Below are 15,778 nucleotides of genomic sequence, written 5' to 3'. Positions count from 1 at the left end.
AACAAAAATTGAGATCGTCAAAGCTTTCAAATACCTGGGAGTTTACCTGGACAGCTCACAGCATGAAACTACCATGCAAGTTGAGTTGCATGCAAAGATCAACAAACTAGTGGCCCAAGCAAAGGCCATAGATAGCAAATATGGGAAATTCTCCCTTATTTCAACAATCAACTTCCATAAAATGAAGGTCATGCCCGCTGTCACATACGGCACTGAAGCAATGCCTACTATCCCCAAACCATTATGGGCAAAACTCGAAGCTTCGTTCTGGTGACAAGTGCTCAAGCTGCCCAACTCAACATCAGGAGCAGCTATTAGACGTGAATTAAGTTTTCAGTCCCGAGAATAAATAAATAGGTAAACTGTAAGACTATCATGCTGTTTAGGAAGTGCAGAATGGATGAAACTAACAAAATATTAAGGATGATCAAACTTGAGATGGACACACGAAATTCTATAATGTTGACAGATTAGCAAAAGGGGAACCAAGCCTTACTCCACTCAATTGCATCTGACGAAGAAGAACTCACCTGTAACCCATGCAGAATCCTACGAAAAATCAAAGATGCCGACTGGTCAAATACAATAGACACTGCAGCCAAATTACAGCTCACTGCACATCTACCAAGCAACACACTGAAACGAAATGAGCTGCAACATCTAATAAAACAATTTCCAAACAGACAGGCTCGTAACATAATTTTACGCGCACGTCTAAACTTACTAAAAACAAATGAAATACTACATATTAGAGGACTCACACAAACGGACAGCTGTCAATTTTGTCATAAAACCAAACAACCGCCAAAAGAAACAATATAACATTTATTAATGGTTTGTCTGGCCACCAAGGCAATCAGACAGTGTTATCTGCCCCTCATGGCAGGATTTAACATCTTACAAGAGGAAGATACATGGTGGAGCAGGCTTATCGGAAGCGATAGAACAGCTTGGCAAATCGCCTCAGCCAAAATGTTGGAATAGATCGACAATAACTTACTCAATGTCCATTCTGAACCATATGAAGAAAGTCGAACACAACAACAACTGGTTTGCTGATGATAAATTGTCCTACATAACGAAACAGCGAAAAATGTGAATGTTCACACAGTATTGTAAAAATCTTATTTTGATTAAACAATAAAAAAAATAAAAAAAATAAGTAAGGCACTATGATTTATTGTTAAACTTACCTGTTTGCTAAACAAATACTGTGAGGAGAAACATGTAGGGAAATCATTTTAAAATAGAGTACACTTACCTAAGGGCCATTTGGTACGAAATGGCTGTTTTTGGGCTTGTCCCAACAGCAAGAAACAGCGAGACATCCGTATTTCCAGAGGAGAAACCGATGTATAGTCTTTGGGCTCCCAAGCAGCAGGTGAGTGTTTGGAACACCAAGACCCTCCTAGGCCTTGGATAGTTGAATCCTTCATTTTTTTGGAGCCCCCAGCCCGTGGCTTCCACTCGAGGCCTCCCGATCCTTCCCGGCTCACACTTCCTGGTTTCGCCTTCCTCCCACCTCCCATCCTGCCCCAGACCTAAGCGGTCCACTGTATGGTCTTCACTGACCTTCCTAGGGCAACCCTCTGCCCGTTCAGCCCCTGTGGCTAAGGGCCCCCAGGCAAAGGGTGGCTCCCACAGAGGCGGCTCCATATCGTGTCTGCAGGTGTCAGCAGGGGAAGCCAGTGGCCAGCTGGCAACCACCTAGGTAGGAGTGGCCAGGGTGAAGGATAAAGCAATTACTCTACCCTGGAATACCTACCACTTAATAAAAGAACCCACATTGTGATAATACTGTAATTGCTAGCCTGCTCCACACTGATAGTATTGTAATTGCTAGCATGCTCCACACTGTGATATTAGGAATAGGAAGAAATGACCGCAAAAAACGGTCCAACCTGTACAAAAAGGTCATAAATGCATGCCACCAAAGGTTCGAACACCAAAAGTTCGAACCTTTGGTGGCATGCATTTAAAAAAAATAAAAAAACATTGCGGGGGCTGCACGGGTGTCCCCCGCAACACCCCGCTCACCATACTATACAGTATGGTGAGTGGGGGTTGCGAGGGACAACCCCGCAGCACACCTGAGAAAGAAAACGAGAAAAAAAAACGGGGGCTGCAGGGGTGTCCCCAGCAACACCCCGCTCACTATACTGCACAGTATAGTGAGTGGGGTTTGTGGGGGGAAAACCCTGCACCTGCCCACCAAAAAAAAAAAGAAAAAGACCCTGCGGTGCTGGTTCCCGATCACGGAAGTGAAAGGGAACTGGCGCTGCAGGGACACAGAGCGTTTTACAAGGTAAGTAGGGTGTGCGTGGGGTGTGTTGGGGGTGTGGGTGGGGGTGTGTTGAGGGTGTGGGTGGGGGTGTGTTGTGGGGGTGGGTTTTGTAGGTTTTTTAAAATTATGTTTGCATGGGAAATGTACGCACCTTTTGTGATGCGTACATTTCTCATGCAAACTTTTCTGTCACAGATATTTTTCTGCGACAGAAAAATCACGTAGCTCCTGATATTATTGTAATTGCTAGTCTGCTTCACACTGCCATAGTATTGTAATTGCCAGCCTGCTCCACACTGTGATAGTATTCTAATTGCTAGCCTGATCCACACTGTGATAGTATTGTAATTGCTAGCCTGCGCCACACTGATATTATTGGAATTGCTAGCCTGCTCCACACTGTGATAGTATTGTAATTGCTAGCCGGCTCCACACTGTGATAGCTTTGTAATTTCTAACCTGCTACACCCTGCTATAGTATTGTAATTGCTAGCCATGTCACACACCAGCAAATTTGTTGAGATTAACTTGATTCACATCCAGAAATGTCCACACTGTGATAGTGCTTTGAATGTTAACGTGCGTCAAACTCTAGGAATTCGATCATATTATCCTTAATCCTGGACGTCCCAAATCCTGCCTGCCACTATCTGAAGGCCTCCTCCCGCAGTCTGTTGCCTCAGATCTGGGTGTTATATTACTGCCTGCCACACTCTGAAAGCTAGACCGTCCCCAGTTGTCAAGGAGTCTTAAATCTAGCTATTCAAAGTACTACCTGAGACGGTTTGAAACACGGGCCTCTCCCTCACCATTCAGGTCGCTCAGTTGAGGCATTAAGTAAAGTACTGCGTTCCACTTTCTATCATAATATCGGTGAAAGCTAGGTCCCACCTTCCTGCCACCAATACTCCTGAGAACCCCATCAATACCTACCTTAATTGAGTCCTAGACCACCCGACATCTGAACACCCCCTATTCCCCCAACAACCCCCAGACAGTGCACCTGTAGGAAACACACCTAACCCACTGACGGAAGGACAGACATCACCCAAAAGCAGCCAAGCATATCAAGATTAGAGGAAACACTAATACTGTCCTAGCACAAGATATTACAGACGACCACTAGCCCTGTTATCTCTGCAGAGAGAACCAAAATGCCCCAACGCAGAAATGGACGCAGAGAAAGATAACAAGATCATGCAACAATGGACATGGATACACAAGTCCAGCTGCCCCCAGTAGAAGCGGCCTCAAATGCAGAAAATACTCTGCCATCATCAGAACAAACTACGTAAGAGAAACATTCTTATATCTTACCCCATACCTTGCGACAAACACAGAACCTCGATAGCTCAACAACACTGACATCCATAAAACAAGCAAAGAATCTCCCCAAACAGCCGGAAAAAAGAACTGGAGCACCCAAGAAGAGAGTGGGAAGATTCCAACCACATTACCCCATACATCACAAGAACAGAAAGGCACTATCGATACCCACAACATACTAGACAAGATGACAAAGTCCTGGTAACCAACAACCGAACCATTAACCTAAAAGACCGATTCAATGAAGAAGCCTTCGCTGATCTTCAACCAATCAGCATCACTAGAGAAGCACCACGACTGAACAGCCAAGCTATCAATCTAGTGGAGCGCTTCAATGAAGAAGCAGCCTTCACTGATCTTCATCCAATCAACGTCAATACAGAAGCAGCCCGATTGAACAACTGCAAACCAAAACAAGGAGCAACTAATAAACAAAACCACACCCAAAAAGTCCACTACAATTGAATCAATGCAAGGTCAATGTTTAAACATGTCACTCAAATATACAACCTCCTATGTGACAGAGGTATTGACATCCTATTTGTAACTAAAACATGGCTAGATGACAACTACAATATCACCCTCAACAACTGCCTGCCTGAAAACTTCGAATGCGGTCAAGCAAACAGAAAAAACAAAAGAGGGGGGACTGGCAATCATCCATAAGGAACACTTGGCTATCAAATTGGAAGAACCACTAAACATTGATAAATGTGAATCCTTAATCCTACACCTATCAGTAAACACCAAAACAAACCTGAAATTCATACTGATATACAGATCGCCAACCTATGATGCAACCTTCGAAGATGCCTTCACGGAAGCAATCACCATCCTAGCCATTGAGCATAATCATCTGATCGTCCTCAGAGATTTAAACATCTGGTTCAATGAAGAAACCACAATCGCACAAAAATCTCTAACTGGCCAACTAGCAGCAATGAATCTACAACAACTAGTCAAAGGAGAAACCTACTCGGCAGGGTATACACTTGACACAAACTTCGCCAATAAAGAACTTATTACCACGTCACCCCCAATTCAAATACTTTGGAGCAACCACCTCATCATTCCCTTCATAATCACAATGACCCCTCCAATAAACAAGCAACAAGACAAACCGCCGATCACCATGAAAAGAAACTGGAGAACCATCAAAAACTCCAACCTAACTGAACTTCTGGTACTCAGCAAACCACACGCAGCAATTATGGAAGAAGCTGACCTGGACAAAAAAGTAGCTCTACTCCACACCTGGATCATAACAACGATCAACGAAATCACCAAAGAAAAACCTTTCACTCCTTCACGTAAAAGAGCAATGGCAAAAGGGTTCACCCCACTACTCAGTGTCATGAAAAGAAAACAATGAAAACTAGAATTAGAATGGAGGATCAAAAAACGACACTGGAAATAAACTAAAATTTCAACAACACATCCGCTCACACAAAAAAGAAATACAAAAAGCTAAGAAGAAATACTACAGCAACCAAATCTTCAAAGCGCCAAACACCCAAAAAGAACTCTTCAAAATCATAAATTTATTAAAAAATCCACCTGGCTGCAACCACACACCAATACCATTGATGAAACTATGCAATGACCTAGCAGACTACTTCAAAAGCAAAATCATTACCATCCAACAAACCATCAAAGCAGACCATGCGATCATACCACAGAACCTACCTATCCTCACGAGGAACATCCAAACAAACTATGAAGCTTCCCCAAAATATCAGTGCAGACTTTCGTCAAATTGGTAAATCAAAGCAACAAAACAGGGTTTCCTGAGGATCCCTGCCCCCCGGACATATACAAATCAATCCTCAAACAAAGAACTCCCATGGAATACCACATAAATGTCCTCAACCTTTCAATCTCAACAGGGAAAGTGCCATAATCCTTCAAATCAGCATACATCAGGCTGCTACTCAAAGATGCAGCAGTAAATGTAGAAGACCTCTCAAACTACAGACCCATCTCCAACATCCCGTACAAACTGCTCAAAACTTACATATACAAAACATCCCAAGAATTCATAGAAGAGCACTGCCTACTAGACTAGGCACAAGGCGGTTTCAGACCAATGAGAGGAACGGAATCAGCCCTCCTCTCAATATGGGACAACATCCAATCAAACGCAGACTCAGACAACAATACAGCCTTGACACTCCTAGACCTCTCTGCGGCATTCAACACAGTTAACCACGACAACATCACAAGATTAGAAGGACTGGGAATAACAGACACTGCCCTACTGTGGATCAAATCCTTCCTAACAAACGGAACAGAAACCATATGGATGAAACCATTCATATCCAACCCAAGAGACTCCACATGCAGAGTACCACAAGGATCATCCTTCTCGCCATTTTAATTCAACATCTACCTATCTCTACTAATCAAAATCATCAAAAAATATGGCCTCACTTGCTACAACTACACCAACGACACACAAATAGTATTCAAAATACAAGACACTCAAGAAGAAAACACTACACTAGAGAACTGCCATTATGATGTATTCAACTGGATGAACTCGAACTACCTCAAAATCAACCCAGGCAAAACAGAAATAATGATCATCACAAAAAACGGAGAAGACTACCACTACATCCCTTGGCTAAGGGAACTCGGTACAACCTCAGCCCCATCGTCGATTGTAAAAACTTGGGCATCCTGATGGACATCAAAGTTACCCTAGAGCCACAAGTAAACGCTCTACTCAAGAAATGCTTCTTTCTCCTGCAAGCAGCAAAAGGGATCCTACTGTTCCTGTCATTCACCAACAAAACACTTACCATCATAGCTCTCATCATGTCCAGAATAGGTTAGCCAATAGCCTATACCTGGGTATGGCTGAACGAGTTCTAAAAAAAAGACCATGCATACAAAATGCAGTGGCCAGATTGCCTCTCAAACTACTCCGAAGAGAACACATCACACCTGCGCTAAAAACACTACATTGGCTACCAATAAAACAACAAATCAAATTCAAATCAATGTGCATCACGCACAGAGCAATCCACAACCAAGGCGCAGAGTTCTTGAGAGACAAATTACGCCTACATCAACCAACAAGAATGCTCAGATCAAGCAAAAACATCCGCCTGGAACCGAAACCTACAACAAAAGAAAACTCGGAGGATCTTCTTTCTCTCACCAGGCACCGAAAACATGGAACGATTTACCAAAGAACATACGTAACCCAAGAAACCACCTACTATTCAGGAAACTGCTCAAATCCTGCCTCTTCACTGCATAACTAGAAGACCGCCCACAGGAGCACACACATAGCCAGAACAATGATGAATGAAGACACCGACCCCGGATCCCATTGAGCAATCTACTACAAACAGAATCTAAGGAAGAGATTCTATGACATACCAAACTACAAACTGAGGGATAGCTATGATAGGATGATACTAAAGACTGAATGCATAGGCAGACCAAGACGGAAGGACAAGAACGATTCATCCATAGCACCCTGACCTGAATTACACCAAGCTCCAACAGACCTATGTCACAATAGATAGCAAGGGAGTAGGGGGTGGTCAACCCACAGCACCGAAACCAGAGGGGGGGAATAGACATACCTAACCCCACTATACTAAGTTCATTACAATACAGCTGGGAATGAGCCGCGCCATCACCCACAACATTTAGAAAGAAATTCAAGAAAGGAATGCAGCAACTAAGTCTACTCATAGGAATGCTAGTTAAACAGAACAAGATCTGCTAGAACCAGGACATACAACCCACTAACCCAGTTTCAAATCTCTGCATGCATACCTAACTCACCCAAAAATCCACACAACCATCTCTACCCAGCATACCGTAAGCACTTCACCCCACTGCAACAACAAGAAACAAACAACACATAAACAGCACCAACAGCACACAAGTTCTCGCTCCAGTCCCATACTCACACCAAATCTCAGCGCACGGTCGAAACCAAACTGAAGCCGTCAACAGCACACCACTTCTCTCACTCTCCTACTCCCTCTCCACCCGACTAACCTAACCCGCCCACCTTCTTTTTTTCAGATCCACCTGAGCACCTGGGCCCAACTTGTTGGTGACGGTGCCCAATATAAATGCCTTTAGCATTTAACATTTATATGCTCAGTCTCCCCTGTGAGTGCTGCAGAAATGAGTAAAGCCCCACTGAAATGCCCACCAAAACCGAAGACAGAGCCTGAGGGGACCTTCTTGTGAGATGATTGCACGCTTGGGCGGTCCTCACAGGTTGTTCCAGCCTTTTGGGCTGAACTGCACAAAATATCCAGGCTCGCCATTAGTGGAAAAGGTCACTTTGATGTGGCAGGCCATGGCTTACAAACTACGCTAACCTGGTCCCTCAGCCTTACAGACTAAACAAAATGTTAACATGTAGGTAAACCCACTTCTGCCATACTATTCCCCTTCAAATATTCCTTCCCCATTCAACTCCCCCACAACTTTATCCATGTCCTCTCCCCGAGCCACCGCTTGTCTTTCTTCCCTACCTCTTCCCCTCTCTTGTAACCTCGGGCTAGCCTGTCTGTCCAAACAGCACTAACCACCCCCCTTATCACGACAATAATCCTTCGGCTTCAACCAACCATCATTTAACCAAGAGTGTCCCCGGCACTAGAAAAACCCTCCCCAAGGGTGTTAATTTTGCCCCACCCCTTGTTATCCCCCTATTTAGATCTTTCTCCAATTATGCAATCACTTTTTAAAAACATTTTTTTAAAATATTCCTCCACCCAACAACCTCACTAGTAGACATAAAATACCCAAACTGAAAGAACCGTTCTTTAACTCCTCCTTCCTACATAATTTTTCCTCCCTCTTTCACCTCCAAAACTACCCCCTCAAATTGCTTGCAATGGCACCATAACATTTCTCTTCCCTTTCCTCTACCCCTAGCGTCCCTACCCAAACCCATCATTGAAGGCTAAACCCCTTCTGTAACTTCATAACTAAAATTGACTGCAACTGCCATAGCCACATTACCACTCTACACAATCCTAATAGCAATCATCTCCATCAATCCCCACCAACAAAAATTCACCTGGGAAAACACCATACCCAAACTAAACTAAAACCTTTATAAGCTTACATTAATAGACACCCCTCATACATTATCCGGTCCCTTATTCTCCTATTCAGTACGCCACCTCCTGCCGCATCTGTGAAAGAAAAGAAAAATTAAGCAACACACGTAATTGAACTCAAACCACCTTCCTGCACTCTGTTACTCCTCCTCTTCCCATACCTAACGCTTGTGACAATAATCCTCTCATTATCTTTCGACCCCAATATTTACTTGCATTTTAAGACGCTGCTCCTCTTCATTGCTCACCAAATCCCCCCTCTGACAAATCCCCAGTCCCAGTGTAACGTTTCCCGTGCTGCTGATGCGCTCACAACCCAACCCAACCCCTTACCACCTTTTTCTGGTTTCCTTTTCTCCCACCCGACCTGATAACCTATTCTTATTCTTTACATGTCTGCACAATGTTCCGTTTCATAACAGGGCAAAACACTGCCCCCCCCTTCTTCATTGCAACCAAATAACTTCTTTTCCCTCTTTATTTATTGAGTCCATTCATTTATTGTTTTACATTTTTTTTTTAAACCAGCTTCCCTGTCCCAAACCTCCCTGAATTAAACCATTGTAACTCTGCACAAGCACCCTTATGATGCACAAACCCCTTGGACACTACGCCCAAATGTTGTTCACCCAACCTTGTCTAACCTCTCACCCCATAACCCCCCATTTTCAACAAACCTCTTCCTCTACTTTCGACCCATCTAACCCACTCGCTTCCCCACAAGCACTTCCTTGGAGCTCTTCTAGGCCTTTGCCCGCCTTGGGCCCTTTTTACCAACATCTTTAAATTTTTCTATATTTTATTTTTTAATATATAAATAAATATATATTACATGGCCACAGTAGTGGCCATGTAGTTATGGTTAAGTTGGTGTTTCCATAGGAAGAGCACTTTTTGGGCGGCTTATAACTTCGCTCTCCCTGGACGAATCCTCACCAAACTTTGCAAAAAAAGTTGGGTCACTCTGAATTTTTTTGCAAAGTTTGGTGAGGATTCGTCCAGGGGGGGCAAAGTTATAGGGGGGGTCCCAAAACTTTTTTTTTTTTCCATAGACTGAATGGGAAAAAAAATGTGCTTGCGTCTACAGCCCAAACCGCTGGACAGATTTTCACCAAATTTGGACCAGGAGCAGTGGCTTGGTCCCGAAACCGTGCTTTTGTGATTTCAACCTCCCTCTCCTGAACAGGGAGAGGGAGGTGTGTCGTGATTGGTCCATTGACTTGCGTGATGTCCGCGGACATGCGATGTGTTCGCTGATTGGACGGCGTGGAGTGTGAAGCGCATCAGATTTTCGGTAGCGCCCGCCATCTTGGATTCAATATTGTTCGTTGTCAAGTTGAATGTGTTCTAAGAACACTCGCGGTGTCCTGAAATGTTTGCAAATACACAAAATGGGGGTGTTCTGAAGACGTTGTCGAACACTCGCTGTGTCTTGAAATGTTCCCAAATATGAATGGGGGGTTGTGGCTGGCGTGTTGAATGTGTTCTAAGAACACTCGCGGTGTCCTGAAATGTTCGCAAATAAACAAAATGGGGGTGTCCTGAGGACACTGTCCGTATTGTTCTCTGTCAAGTTGAACGTGTACTAAGAACACTCGCGGTGTCCTGAAATGTTCGCAAATAAACAAGATGGTGGTGTTCTGAAGACGCTTCTAAGAACACTCGCGGTGTCCTGAAATGTTCGCAAATAAACAAAATGGGGGTGTCCTGAGGACGCTGTCCGTATTGTTCTCTGTCAAGTTGAATGTGTTCTAAGAACACTCGCGGTGTCCTGAAATGTTCGCAAATAAAGAAGATGGTGGTGTTCTGAAGACGCTTCTAAGAACACTCGCGGTGTCCTGAAATGTTCGCAAATAAACAAAATGGGGGTGTTCTGAGGATGTTTCTAAGAACACTCGCGGTGTCCTGGAATGTTCGTAGGGGGTGTCCTGAGGACGCGCTCTGTATTGTTCTCTGTCAAGTTGAATGTGTTCTAAGAACATTCGCGATGTCCTGAAATGTTTGCAAATACACAAAATGGGGGTGTTCTGTAGACGTTGTCGAACACTCGTTGTGTCCTGAAATGTTCGCAAATATGAATGGGTGGTTGTGGCTGGCAAGTTGAATGTGTTCTAAGAACACTCGCGGTGTCCTGAAATGTTCGCAAATATGAATGGGGGTTGTGGCTGGCAAGTTGAATGTGTTCTAAGAACACTCGCAGTGTATTGAAATGTTCACAAAAAAACAAAATGGGGGTGTCCTGAGGACGCTGTCCGTATTGTTCTCTGTCAAGTTGAATGTGTCCTAAGGACTCTCGCGTTGTTCTGAAATGTTCGTAGGGGATGTCCTGAAGATGCTGTTCGTATTGTTCGATGGCAAGTTGAATGTGTTCTTAGAACACTCGCGGTGTCCTGAAATGTTTGCAAATAAACGAAATGGGGGTGTTCTGAGGACACTGTCCGTATTGTTCACTGGCAAGTTGAAAGTGTTCTAAGAACAATCATAATGTCCGCGGACATTAAAAGTTTCCATAGACCATAGTTGAAATGTTTGACTCTATGGATGTGATATGCTGCGGTTATTGTGGCCAGGGCATAGAGTCTTGGGTGCATGGCCATTTGGCCATGCACCCAAGACTCTATGCCCTGGCCACAACCACCGCAGCATATCACATTCATATTTGCTTATAACTTTGGGTGAAAAACAAATGTATAATGAACAAAGGTATTAGATACTATGGATGTGAAATGCTGCGATGGTTCTCCTTATTATTGTATACTTACTGTTTGGTCTAGTAACCGGAGTACATGTATTTCTTGTTAATTTCTGTGATAAAAGAAAATAGCATGTTAGTATTAGTATTTTGTAATGACTTATTACATTGTATAATCAACATACTTTTTTTTTTGGACCCTCATATTTAGTAGATTACAAATCAGAGTACTGTGCAATTTGCTCAGTTTCTGTGTTTGTTGCTAAAATCATTGGGTCTGTGGGAGAAAACAAAATCCATGTTGGATTAAAAAAAAACCTTTTTCTGTTATGCTACAGTTTATTTGTTTGTTTGTTTTCAGTGTTCACTTGTTGTTTTTGGCTAATGCTTTATACTTTGGCTTGTTGCATTGGAGCAGTAACATATTATGTATTTGTTTGGATATTATAAAATTTTGGAGCAGTTAGATACCAATTGGCGTATTCTAACTTTCTATTTATTTGATATATTTTAGTGGTATTGATTTATCTATTTGGATATTGTTAAATTTTGGGACAGTTAGATACCAATTGGCGTATTCTAACTGTGTATTTTTTGGTCTAATTTAGTGGTATTCATTTATCTGATTAGTTGTTGTAGAATCTTTGAGCAGTTAGCTTTTGGAGTATTCTAACAGTTTATATTTTTTAACAAAAGTTTACTTAGGGTTTAAATACAGTTTATTTATCAAATTTTGGTTTTAAGAACATCAAATAAGCATTTGTAAGATTTGCTGGTAATCTCTGCTTTAGAGTAATGGTACTATCATTACATTCCAACCATCCACATTTCCTTTTTATATATGCAGTGTAATGCCCTGAATTGGTTGTGGCTCCTGCGTGGTAGATTATACCTATTGTTGTGAAGGTTTTCTTACCAAGTGATATTTGACCATGTGTGAATCCAGTCAGCTTGCAGTTGTTTTTGGTACCATCTGTATTGTAACGTAGAAGCATTAGTATTATGTATTTACTATGTGTTTGTATTACTAACGTGGAGTGATTATCTGAATTGCAGGTAGAGCATAATCTACCATGGTTTGCATTTTGTACAAGTCGCTGAAATGGAATGTATTCACAATTTAGTATTGATATATATATGAAGCGTTCATTGGGGATTTCCTCTTGTGTCACATTGTTGCAGAGAGTGCATGTATGTTTCCACATGTATGAAATCTGGAAGATTTCATTTATAGGTATGTTTTTGTTTTCCAGTACTTGTAGTAAGTACATTAGAAATTCTTGTGGATTTTCTTGTGAGTTTATAGTGAATTTCACCATTCCAGCACAGTAGTCCAATTGTTATCTTATTCCATAAACACTATATGTGTTATCAGGATTGTTTGCTGCATTTCCGTGAAGTACTAACATTTGCATAAACAATGGGTCTGTACTGTGTAAGTAAATGTTGTCAACAATTGGTGGTAATTGAAATAGAATATTCATTGCTACATTTGCGTAGCAACTTACACCAACTATATTTGAGAATTTAAATGGTCCAGGTAGTTCTATATCTAACTGCTTTTTTTGGAGTTTGTCTTCCTTCTTTAAAGAAGTACCTGGTTTACTTTCCCTAATTGATTCTTTTTTGCTTGTGGTACTTGATGAAGTATTACTTTCTTTTACTCTCTTTGGAGGATTTGCAGTGACATCCTGTTGCTTTTCTGTTTGATTTATTTTTCTTTTATAACGTTTTACTTTTTGTGGAACAGAATATGTGTTTAGATGGGGGGTGTATAGTGAGCGAAGTATATTGTATTCTAAAATGCAAGGAATATCAGCGTTTATTTTACTTGCATCAAAGTTGATTAGAAATAGACCGTCAAGTGTACGTAAGCGTGATAGTGCTACGTAGCTCATGCCTTCTTTAAAGACTGTGTTACCAATATCTATCATTGCTTTGTCTAGGGTAAGACCTTGTGATTTATGAATCGTGACTGCGTATGGAAGAGTTAGAGAAAATTGTTCTCTGCGTACATACATATCTTTGAAGAGAAGGAATCTAGCTGTTGAGCGTCCTATCCTTTTTACTTCTGAAAGTTTGTCAAAGAGTATATTGACAAACTGAATTTTGTTGTCGCGTGGGTATGTTTGAAAGCCACAACTGTACCCAGTGCTCCATTAACTAGTCCTTGGTCCACGTCAAGGTTACGTTTAAGCATTACTCTGCAATTTAAGGATAATTTTAATATCTTTTATAAGCCTGCTGTGTTTGAGATAGATTTTTCTAAACTATTTAGTCTTGTTGTGGCTTGGTCACACATGGGTAGTGTCATACCATGTCCATCTAGTTTGTCTGTGGCGCTAATTTCCATGATTGGTTGCATTTCTTTACTTAGCATGATTTCATTGAATTTGAAACAGCTTGCAAGAGTTGGCATTAAGGCCATACAATTGACATTTTTGTGGGCTAATTGTTCCATAACATCTTTAGCACATGCATTATCGCCATAAAGTGCATAAATGTGCTGGGTTTTCAATATTGCTTCTGCTTCTTTAGAAAGTATACCAACTCTGATCCTTTTTAAAATGTTGGCATAAGTGAGATCTGCAGATTGCCGCATGTTTTCTGTTAATTCTCTGTATTGGAAATGTTGCCAAAGGTTGACATTTCCAATGCTGCCAACATTTTTACGGCAGAGTTTGTGTCCTAATGTTTTAAAAATAGGCTCACCTTTTACAGGTGTTAATTGAAGCAGATCTCCAAAAACAATAATATGTTTTCCTGCAAAGAGCGCTTCATAGTCTGTTTTGAGTACTTCTTGTAATCTGAGGTGAATCAAAGCTAACATCAGGTTGGAGACCATGCTCACTTCATCTGTTAGTAGCATTTTCATTTGTTTCAATATTCTGCGTAGTTCCATTGTAGCTTCTGCAGAAAGTTTGTAATAGTCTAATTTGTTCTGGTGTTCTACTGGTAATAGTAGTAATTGGTGTAATGTAACACCACCTATGTTGTAGGCAGCTAAACCTGTGGGGGCAGTGACAACAGCTGACAGTTTGTTGTTTGTCAATTGTTGAAGGAACTGACTAATGATTTTGATTAGGAATGTTTTGCCAGAACCAGCTTCACCACTGACGTACAGTAGTATAGGTTTATAATTATGGCAGGAACATTCTTTATTTTCATGTTTTACACCATGTGCAATTTGTTTTGTTACTTCTTGAAAAATGCTACGTTGCTCATTGTTTAGTTTTGATTGTATTATAGTTAAGTCTTCTTTATCTTTATACTGACACATGGTGTTTTCTACTTCTATCATAGCTAATTATGCCTCATTTATTATTAGTGGTTCTCCCAGTGGTTCTTGGCTTCCTGTTACAGAAGGTTGACTACTGTCAGGAGTGTCCTTATCTAGTTGGGCTTGGAGTTCTTCTTCGTGTTGCTGTTCATTGTGCAACATTGTTTTGTACTATGTAAAGTTTACATCAGTTATAGTGCTTTCATTTGCTTTGAAAGCATCCTCATATGAGTCATAGTTATCTAGTATTTGTTCTTCTTTTCTCCATGGTTTGAAGAGTTGTAGCAGGGACATGTAATATACTTCTTTATGTTAAGGAGTCTTTAATGTCAATTTGATATGATTAATTAAATTTGGTTCAGTGAGTTTAACTAAGCTGCCTTCACAGTTTGTCACTCTATATTTACCTTTTTTTTCATCAGGTTTCATATTATTTTTGTATGTGTAGTTTTGGGCTATGTGGTATAGACACATGTTTTCCAAAGTATTACTTCTGTTTGGGTAGTATGTGTCCAATAAATTGTTTTTTAAAATGTCTTGGCTGTTGGGATCACGTTTGGCTATTGTTTCTATATCTTCATATGATTTTAGAACTCTTTTTCTAGATTTAGCTGGACCAAGACTTAGCCATACTATATTTTCAGATTTAACATACAATGCAGTACCAGTTAAACGATCAGCTGCTTCATATGATCCACATTCTCTATGGGTGAGCATTTTTATGCCCAAGCTGTAGAATTTCTGAGACACTGTTTTATCTGATGACAGGTCATTTCAGAGGTCTTGGAGCTCTGTCTTTTCTGCTTTAGTTAAGTATGCTGTGACATATCATGCAACTGCAGTAGAATTGTCTGCAATGTACTGCACATTTATGTTTGCATTCCATAAGTGGGAAATTATTGCATTATAATCATTGATATATTTTTCTTCTTCTTTTCTTTTTATGTAATATGTATTTTTAGGTGACTTACCTTTAACGCCATGTCTAACTGAAGACATGAGGTTGTTCACTTGACCTGTATTTGTAACTGGTCTAGGGAAACCAAATCGGCATTTGGTGTAGTATTTCCCTTTGTTTTTGTATTTGCGACAAC

This window comes from Ambystoma mexicanum, chromosome 5q (genome assembly GCF_040938575.1).
Source record: "Ambystoma mexicanum isolate Mex_15411 chromosome 5q, UKY_AmexF1_1, whole genome shotgun sequence".
Lineage (NCBI taxonomy): Eukaryota > Metazoa > Chordata > Amphibia > Caudata > Ambystomatidae > Ambystoma > Ambystoma mexicanum.
This window is presented reverse-complemented; position numbering follows the sequence as displayed.